Consider the following 10,540-nt stretch of genomic DNA (forward strand, 5'->3'; position numbering starts at 1 on the left):
ATCTAACCAACCTAAATTGAAGGTCATTCTCCAAAGAAGTAGCTGGTACATGTCAAAACTGTCAAGATGTTGAAAGACATAGGGAAAAAGTCAAACCCTCGGAAATCAGAAGAGTCTAAAGTGATATGTTGAGTTAATAAAAAATATAGTTCTGGATGGGATCATTGAACAAACAAAAGACTATAGAAAGCATAATGTGATTGCATATTTTCTTATTACCCATTGTGTACACTGATGTCATATTTGACATAACATGCTTGTAGAGCAAATAAATTTGATTGAACAATATCAACTTCATCTTCTGAAAAATGTGACCTTTCTGAGCTTGTAGATGCAGGAGGGACTTCCACATGGAGTAATGCAAGTGGTTAAGAACACTGACCCAATCAGCCAAAGCATCTGGAACAAGATTGGAGATTTGGTTATTGATATTTTCTACCAATCATTCTATAAAATCCATAGGAATAGGAAAGTGATTGTGTTTTCTTAAGATGGTGAATCCACTTGTAGCATAAAATAAATAGGTCTCATGTCACCCTTATAATACGATTGCTGAAATGCTTACCAGGCAGTATTTGTTTTATTTGAAGATCAGAAGTTTGCAAGTTTGTGAAGTGATCGTTGTATGTGAGAGCAATTGTGGGAACAGCATTTTATATAAACCACTTACAGATAAGTAACACCAAAGTATTTTGATTTTGGTAAAAACTTTTGGTAAGCCAATGTCTGCTTAACATTGTTTAACCAGAGTTTCCAAAATAACTCAGAATTTTTTAAAAAACGGAGATACCTATTCATCTGGAGAGTCTGGTCCTTAGAGAAATCTTAAGGAAGATTATTTTAATGTTATTATTTTTCTGCTTTTGGAATGCACACTTGGGAAATTATAGACTGATAACAAGAAACAAATATTTACTCTGTTGTATGAAGTTAAAATTCAATTTGGAAAATTAGATACAATTTCAAAATGTTTTTAATACCTGGTAGAAATATCTATGTAAGAAAAAAGAAAGAAATCTCTCATTTTATATGCCCCAAGTTGTTGTGTAGAATTTATGAAGTCCAATGAAATATGCAGCGCTAATTTCTAAATAACACAATGGAGATTTATTAAATATACAGACAAAAATGCTATCATAGAATTTTATATTAATATTGAATAGTTACTGAACTTCTAGTGCATGCTTTGTATCTCTCCTCTCATGTTGTACAGTGTTCATATAAGGTAAGTGTCATGTGCTGAGAGTCTGGACTAAGAAATCTTTTTAGTCACAAAACTTAGTAACATAACAGGCATCTATGCCTCTGATTCATTACAAAATTTCCCAGATTTGCTAAATATTAAATGTCTATGTACATATGCATACATGTGGATGTAGTATATTATTTCAACCAACACAAATACAATATATACAAAATCAGTACTTTGCTACTGTATCTCATACATTTGTTTTTTTCCATTCCTACTCCTTCGTAGAAGCTGCTGCCTTTTTTCTATAACAATTCCTTGCTGCTTTAGCAAAATTTGTATTCATTTTTGCTGTCTAACTTCAGTGGCAGACCACTTGCAAAATTTTAGTTTTGCAATATTTGGGTTCTGTACATGTATGGATTTCATAATCTGTCATTAGTTGCCAATGACACAGAATAAGGTCTTTTCTTGTGTTTGTTGGCAACTCTTGTTCCCCTGGTCACACTGAGGTATTATAAGCCTGAGGAGACCCTGCTGGGTTACCAGGAGTTCTTGTCTAGCAGGTCAGATATCATTTTAGGCAAATTCTAAATATATCTTCTAGGTCTTTGTACTTCTATATTTGGAAATGTATTTATGCTTCTGTTTTAGAATATAGGCTTCCATTTTTAGCTTATCCTTTCAAAATATTAAGTCATCCGTGAAAAAGATAAAACATCTTTATTGAATTATCTTTTCTTGTGCAATCTTCATTATGCAGTTTCTCAGCATGAGGCCAAGGCAAGATTTGCTACTGACTGTGTGCCAAGCTGTCCACCATCTCACATCTATTGAATACCTACACCATAAGAGTTCATGTACAGGGTTTTGAGCATCCTTGGATCAACTCCCTCCCTTCCAAAGCCTTCCTAGGGTGATTTTCCCATTTCCTCTCCTGCTGACTGCACCCTTGGAGGAGATTTGAAGTCTGAAACATCTTTGATGTTTTCTTCTAGCCATGCCAAAGCCTCCCCAGGGGAAAACAGGCTCTTGCAAGCTGGTGTAAATCGAGTTTTCAGTGAGGAGCATCTGCCAGGCTGTTGTGTTTCATGGCTCTCTCTTTGATGTCCAGCTAGCATGGTGCCTTGTATGCCCACCCAGTATTTAGTGTGTTAGTGAGTCCTCATTACCATCACCTTACTATGGAAACTTGCATGGAAAGTATTTCTGGAACTCATCCCAACCTTCCTCCTTTAGTACCAAGTTTATTTCCTTCTTCCCATTTCATCCTCTCCCCTCTTCTTTCTAACATAAAGACATTTGATAGATATAAAGGAACTTCAATAAATTAAAACAAAACTGAAAATAAAAACAGGATGGGGTAAAACCATGGTTCTTTCAATGACCAATTACAGGATTAGAGTACATTTATGCATCATATCATTTTTGAATAGGATAAAAAAAACTATGATTTTTGGCACTAGATCTTCTGAAAAGGCTTTGGAATCATTCAATTTGCCAACTTTAAATATGTTATAATTTTCAGATGTTTGATAAGTGTGCCTATGGAGAGGCTAATCAAAAAATGATGCTAAGAAATTGAACAATCCTTGTTACTATTTATCAATATATTCATGGATACCTAGAGACAACATTCACCAAATCATTTTATTTTACCTTATAACAGTTGGTTTCTAAGTGGTACAACTTTTCAGGAGGCAATGCCAAAGTGAAAATTAGAATAAGTATTGATATCATCCACAATGCAAGGACACCCTGTAGCTTATAGACATTCAGAACACAAAGGGGACTAGAATTTCCCTGTGAAACCCTGCCATTATACAAAGGAAGATGCTGAGACATGGACAGCACACAAACTTTGAATTCAAGGTTATCTATTGAGCCATTAGCAAATGAAATTTTTTTCTAAACTTTTTTTTCATTCCTTTTGATTTGGGTGATTTGGAATTGGTCTCTTTTGTGTTCTTGCCAATATTGACTGATATTTAAAACAAGTAACTTGTCAAATATAGATTAAGACTAGTCTAAAGTCTTTCATCCCCACATCCTACACTCTTGAGATGAAGGAGGCAAATCTCTTGAGTTTGGAGGCAGCATGGTCTACACAGCAAGTTTTAAGACAACCAGCAATACACAGAAAAGCCATACTTTGACCCAATCCCTAGCCACTTCACAAAAAGGACTGGTCTAGGGCAGTGTCTAGCCTTTATGTGTTTTCTGAGAGACAGGCTAAATCATATATAGCCCTAAGATTCAGTGTCATGTTTCTTCCAAAGCAATCCACAGAACTCAAGTTTAACAAGTCGAAGGGCCCAAGTGAGGACACTTCAATCCCACTTGAGAGAGAGAAGAAAGCAATCAGGAAAGGGAGGGCAGAGGCAGGGAGAGACTTGGGTGGGAGAGGGGAAAGGAAAAGGGGAACATGATCAGGTATTGGAGGGGAAGGGTAGAAGCTCTGAGGACTAGCAGAATGAAGGAAATATGCAACATCTGTGGGTGGGGTGTGAGGTAAGGGCCCTCTAGAATATACCAGAGACCTGGGATGTGAGAGAACCCCAAGAATCAAATGAAGGACCTTAGATGAAATGCCCAACAGTGTGGAGAGGGAACTTGTAGAATCTACCTCCAGTAGAAAGACAGGGTATCAAGTCGTGGGATGGGATTGCTATCCCACAGTCAAAAACTCTGACTCAGGGTTGTCCCTGTCTAAAAGAACTGCAGAGACAAAAATTAGGAAGAAACTGAGGGAAAGGAGGTCCAGTGATCAGCCCAAATCAGGACCTATCTCAAGGGGAGACTATTACTGATGTTATGATGTATTACTTACAGACAGGAGCCTAGTATGGCTGATCTCAGAGGGGCCCAACAAGCAGCTGACTGAGACAGAAACAGATTCATAAAGCCAACCAATGGATAGAAGCTGGGGATCCCTGTGGTTGAATTATAGAAAGACTGGAGGAAGCTGAGAAGGAGGGTGACCCCATAGGAAGACCAGCAGTCTCAACTGAACTGAACCCCTGAGATCTCTCAGACACTAAGCCACCAACCAGGTTGCATATACTAGCTGGTCCAAGGCCCTTGGTGCATATAGAGCAGAGCATTGCCTGGTCTAGCATCAGTGAAAGATGTGCCTAACTATTGAGAGACTTGATGCCCCAGGGACTGGGGAGGCCTGGTATGGGTTGGAATGGAGTGGGGACATCCTCTTAGAGACAGCAAAGAGGAGGAATAGGACAAGAAATTATTTGGAAGGCAGACAACTGAGGGCAATAACGACTAGATTATAAAAAAAATAAAAGGAATGGCCTTTCAGAGCCTGCCATATACATATATCCGCCAAGACTAGATAAGATTGTTGAAGGTAAGTTCATGCTGACATGAACCGGATATAGATGTCTCCTGAGAGACACAGGCAGAGCATGTCAAATACAGAGGTGAATTCTAGCAGCAAACCACTGAACTGAGAATGGGATCCCCATTGGAGTAATTAGAGAAAGGATTGAAAGAGTTGTAGGGACTTGCAACCCCATAAGAACAATGCAACAAACCAGAGCTTCCAGGGGCTAAACCAATACTCAAAGACTATACATGGACTGACCCATGGCTTCAACTGCATATGTAGCAGAGGAAGGCCTTGTTGGGCACCAATGGAAGGAGAAGCTCTTGGTCTTGCCAAGCTTGGACCCCCAGTGTAGGGGAATGTCGAAGGGGCACAGGAAGGAGGGGTGGATGGAAAGGGGAACACCCTTATAGAAGAAGGAGAGGGGGGTGTAATAGGGGGATTATGTCCGGGTACCCGGGAAAGGGAATAACATTTGGAATGTAAATAAAAAAATCCAATAAAAAAAAGAAAGTAAAAAGGACGGAAGATGCCCTGAAAGTGGGGTAAGGATAGAAATCATATTTCTGTTGGCTCAAATTTAACTGTGAAATAGAGATAATCCAGATACCTGAAGATGATATGTTCATGAGATTTGGTACTATTCATTTTATGATGAAATTTGAATGTGAACATTTGGCTTTACAAACAGATACACTTCAAAGATTATGGGTTTAAAATATTGCACAGAAGCACTAGACAAGTTTTAAGATTAGCCCTACTAAAAGACCTTTCCAAGCCTCATCATCAGCATTCTACCTCCTAGTGAATTTTTTACCCTAAGAAGTTTTGTAGTACGTTGTTTTGTTTCCCTGGTACAAAATTTCTTCCTAGAAAAAGAATGTTCTACTAGATGTATTAGCCCAGCCACTTTGCATCTGCATTTTTTCCAAAAGAGACACAACACAAAAATTCTTTCTATAGTAATAGTCAAGATATAGGATGTCAAATCTAGTGATATGCTTTGTCATAATTATGCTGAGTATGATTTCAAATGGAAATGTATGTAAACTGTTTGTCCATTTTTTTTTATTAACTTGAGTATTTCTTATTTACATTTGAATGTTATTCCCTTTCCGGTTTCAGGCAAACATCCCCTAACCCTCCTCCCTTTTTTGGGTGTTCCCTCCCCATCCTCCCCCATTCCTCCCCCCAACAATCCCGTTCACTGGGGTTCAGTCTTAGCAGGACCAAGGGGGCTTTCTCTTACACTGGTGATCTTACTAGGATATTCATTTGCTACCTATGGGTCCAGGTCCAGGGTCATCCATGCCATAGTCTTTAGGTAGTGGCTTGGTCCTGGAAGCTCTAGTTGTAGCATTGTTGTTCATAAGGGTCTTGGCCCTTCAAGCTCTTCAGTTCTTTCTCTGGATTCCTTCAACGGGGTCCTATTCTCAGTTCAGTGGTTTGCTGCTGGCATTCCCCTCTGTTTTGCTGTATTCTGGCTGTGTCTCTCAGGAGATCTACATCCGGCTCCTATCAGCCTGCACTTCTTTGCTTCATCCATCTGGTCTAATTGGGTGGCTGTATATGTATGGGCCACATGTGGGGCAGGCTCTACAATGGGTGTTCCTTCTGTCTCTCTGTTTTTTTTTTTTTTTTTTTTTTTTTTTTTGGTTCTTTTTTTCAGGCTGGGGACCAAACCCAGGGCCCTTGCACTTCCTAGGTAAACACTCTCCACTGAGCTAAATCCCCAGCCCCTGTCTCTGTTTTAATCTTTGCTTCTCTATTCCTGCCAAGGGTATTCTTGTTCCCCTTTTAAAAGAAGGGTAAGCATTCACATTTTGATCATCGTCTTGAGTTTCATTGTTCTAGGCATCTAGGGTAATTCAAGCATTTGGGCTAATAGCCACTTATCAATGATTACATACCATGTGTTTTTCTGTGATTGGGTTAGCTCACTCAGGATGATATTTTCAGTTCAACCATTTGCCTATGAATTTCATAAAAGGCATTGTTTTTGATAAGCTGAGTAATATTCCATTGTGTAGATGTACCACATTTTCTGTATCCATTCCTCTGTTGAAGGGCATCTGGGTTCTTTCCAGCTTCTGGCTATTATAAATAAAGGCTGCTATGAACATAGTGGAGTATGTGTCTTTTTTTTATATGTTGGGGCATCTTTTGGGTATATACCCAGGGGGTATAGCTGGATCCTCAGGCAGTTCAATGTCCAATTTTCTGAGGAACCTCCAGACTGATTTCCAGAATGGTTTGTGCCAGTCTGCAATCCCACCAACAATGGAGGGTGTTCCTCTTTCTCCACATCCTCTCCATCATCTGCTGTCACCTGTGTTTTTGATCTTAGCCATTCTCACTGGTGTGAGGTGAAATCTCAGGGTTGTTTTGATTTGCATTTCCCTTATGACTAAAGATGTTGAACATTTCTTTAGGTGTTTCTCAGCCATTCGGCATTCCTCAGCTGTGAATTCTTTGTTTAGTTCTGAGCCCCATTTTTTGATAGGGTTATTTGTCTCCCTGTGGTCTAACTTCTTGAGTTCTTTGTATATTTTGGATATAAGGCCTCTATCTGTTGTAGGATTGGTAAAGATCTGTTCCCAATCTGTTGGTTGCCGTTTTGTCCTAACCTCAGTGTCCTTTGCCTTACAGAAGCTTTGCAGTTTTATGAGATCCCATTTGTCGATTCTTGATCTTAGAGCATAAGCCATTGGTGTTTTGTTCAGGAAATTTTCTCCAGTGCCCATGTGTTCGAGATGCTTCCCACTTTTTCTTCTATTAGTTTGAGTGTATCTGGTTTGATGTGGAGGTCCTTGATCCACTTGGACTTAAACTTTGTACAGGGTGATAAGCATGGATCGATCTGCATTCTTCTACATGTTGACCTCCAGTTGAACCAGGACCATTTGCTGAAAATGCTATTTTTTTTCCATTGAATGGCTTTGGCTCATTTGTCAAAAATCAGGTGCCCATAGGTGTGTGGGTTCATTTCTGGGTCTTCGATTCTGTTCCATTGGTCTATCTGTCTGTCTCTGTACCAATACCATGCAGTTTTTATCACTATTGCTCTGTAATACTGCTTGAGTTCAGGGATAGTGATTCCCCCTGAAGTCCTTTTATTGTTGAGGATAGCTTTAGCTATCCTGGGTTTTTTGTTATTCCAGATGATTTTGCAAATTGTTCTGTCTAATTCTATGAAGAATTGGATTGGTATTTTTGATGGGGATTGCATTGAATCTGTAGATCTCTTTTGGTAGAATGGCCATTTTTATATATTAATCCTGCCAATCCATGAGCATGGGAGATCTTTCCATCTTCTGAGTCTTCTTCAATTTCTTTCTTCAAGTCTTGAAGTTCTTGTTACCAGATCTTTTACTTGCCTGGTTAAGTCACACAGGTACTTTATATTATTTGGGTCTATTATGAAGGGTGTCATTTCCTAATTTCTTTCTCGGCCTGTTTCTCTTTTGTGTGAGGCTACTGATTTATTTGAGTTAATTTTATACCCAGCCACTTTGCTGAAGTTGTTTATCAGCTTTAGTAGTTCTCTGAGGTGGAACTTTTGGGATCACTTAAATATACTATCATATCATCTGCAAATAGTGATATTTTGACTTCTTCTTTTCGATCTGTATCCCCCTTGACCTCCTTTTGTTGTCTGATTGCTCTGGCTAGAACTTCCAAGAACTATATTGAATAAGTAGGGAGAGAGTGGGCAGCCTTGTCTGATCCCTGATTTTAGTGGGATTGCTTCAAGTTTCTCTCCATTTAGTTTAATGTTAGCAACTGGTTTGCTGTATATGCTTTACTATGTTTGGTATGGGCCTTGAATTCTATTCTTTCCAGGACTTTTTTATCATGAAGGGTATTGAATTTTGTCAAATGCTTTCTCAGCATCTAATGAAAATGATCATGTGGTTTTGTTCTTTCAGTTTGTTTTATATAATGGATCCACGTTGATGGTTTCCGTATATTAAACCATCCCTGCATGCCTGTGATAAACCTACTTGATCATAGTGGATGATTGTTTGATGTGCTCTTGGATTCAGTTTGCAGGAATTTTTATTGAGGATTTTGTTGATATTCATAAAGGGAAATTGGTCCCAAGTTCTCTTTTCTTTGTTGGGTCTTTATTGTGATTTAGGTATAAATAATTTGACCATAGAAGGAATTGGTGGTACTCCATCTGTTTTTCAATTCTATGGAATAGTTTAGGGATAGTATTGGTATGGGGTCTTCTATGAAGGTCTGATAGAATTCTGCACTAAACCCATCTGGACCTGGGCTCTTTTTGGTTGGGAGACCTTTAATGACTGCTTCTATTTCCTTAGGAGTTATGGGGTTGTTTAATTGGTTTATCTGTTCCTGATTTATTTTTATATTTATGTGCTTTATATGTATTTACTTATTTAGGAGAGAATACATTCTCTTGTTTCGTGGAATAAAATGAACAAATCTCTAATGAACAAAAAGTGTTGCATTAAGATTAAGTTTTAAAATTCTTGACAAAGAATTATGAAAGGTGCCTGGATTTTGATTTATGTTTTTGATATAAGACATTATCTTTATAGTAAAGTACTTACTTTAAAAACAGAAAGTGCACTGGTCACACAGGTGGCATTCAAGCACATTCATATTTAAGATTGCCCTATTTACAGGCCCTAAACTATGAGAGTAGTTTAAATGCTCATATGATAAAGAGGAAAAGAATATGGGAAATTTTATTCATCCATAAAGAAGAATAAAATAAGGTCGTTTTCAGGAAAGTGGGAGAGATTGGAGGTTATCATGTTAAGGGAAATTAGCAGACTCAGGAAGACAAGATAGATTTTCTCATATGTAGAATCTATGTGTATACACATATATACATATATATTATTTTTTTAGATTATAATATAATTACATCATTAATCCTATCCATTTATCCTCACTATACTGTGCTTCTTGCTTTTATTCAAATTCTTTATCTGCCATTTTTTCTCAGGAGTTTATTTGAAAAATATTGAAAGTTCAGTTATCATTATGCATATATGTGGTGTGTGTGTGTCGGATTCTGATTCTGAGGTCTGCTTTATATGTTAACTTGACCTTTTTCCCTTACTGCTTTTAATATTCTTTCTTTATTTTGTGCGTTTGGTGTTTTGACTATTATGTGACGGGAGGTGTTTCTTTTCTGGTCCAATCTATTTGGAGTTCTGTAGGCTTCTTGTATGCCTATGGGTATCTCTTTTTTAGGTTAGGGAAGTTTTCTTCTATGATTTTGTTGAAGATATTTACTGGTCCTTTGAGCTGGGAGTCTTCACTCTCTTCTATACCTATTATCCTTAGGTTTGATCTTCTCATTGAGTCCTGGATTTCCTGTATGTTTTGGACCAGTAGCTTTTTCCGCTTTACATTATCTTTGACAGTTGAGTCAATGATTTCTATGGAATCTTCTGCTCCTGAGATTCTCTCTTCCATCTCTTGTATTCTGTTGGTGATGCTTGTATCTACAGCTCCTTGTCTCTTCTTTTGGTTTTCTATATCCAGGGTTGTTTCCATGTGTTCTTTCTTGATTGCTTCTATTTCCATTTTTAATTCCTTCAACTGTTTGATTGTGTTTTCCTGGAATTCTTTCAGGGATTTTTGTGACTCCTCTCTGTATGCTTCTACTTGTTTGTTTATGTTTTCCTGTGTTTCTCTAAGGGAGTTCTTCATGTCTTTCTTGAAGTCCTCCAACATCATGATCAAATATGATTTTGAAACTAGATCTTGCTTTTCTGGTGTGTTTGGATATTCAGTGTTTGCTTTGGTGGGAGAATTGGGCTCCGATGATGCCATGTAGTCTTGGTTTCTGTTGCTTGGGTTCCTGTGCTTGCCTCTCGCCATCAGATTATCTCTAGTGTTACTTTGTTCTGCTATTTCTGACAGTGGCTAGACTGTCTTATAAGCCTGTGTGTCAGGAGTGCTGTAGACCTGTTTTCCTGTTTTCTTTCAGCCAGTTATGGGGACAGAGTGTTCTGCTTTCGGGC

This window comes from Rattus rattus, chromosome X (genome assembly GCF_011064425.1).
Source record: "Rattus rattus isolate New Zealand chromosome X, Rrattus_CSIRO_v1, whole genome shotgun sequence".
Taxonomy (NCBI): domain Eukaryota; kingdom Metazoa; phylum Chordata; class Mammalia; order Rodentia; family Muridae; genus Rattus; species Rattus rattus.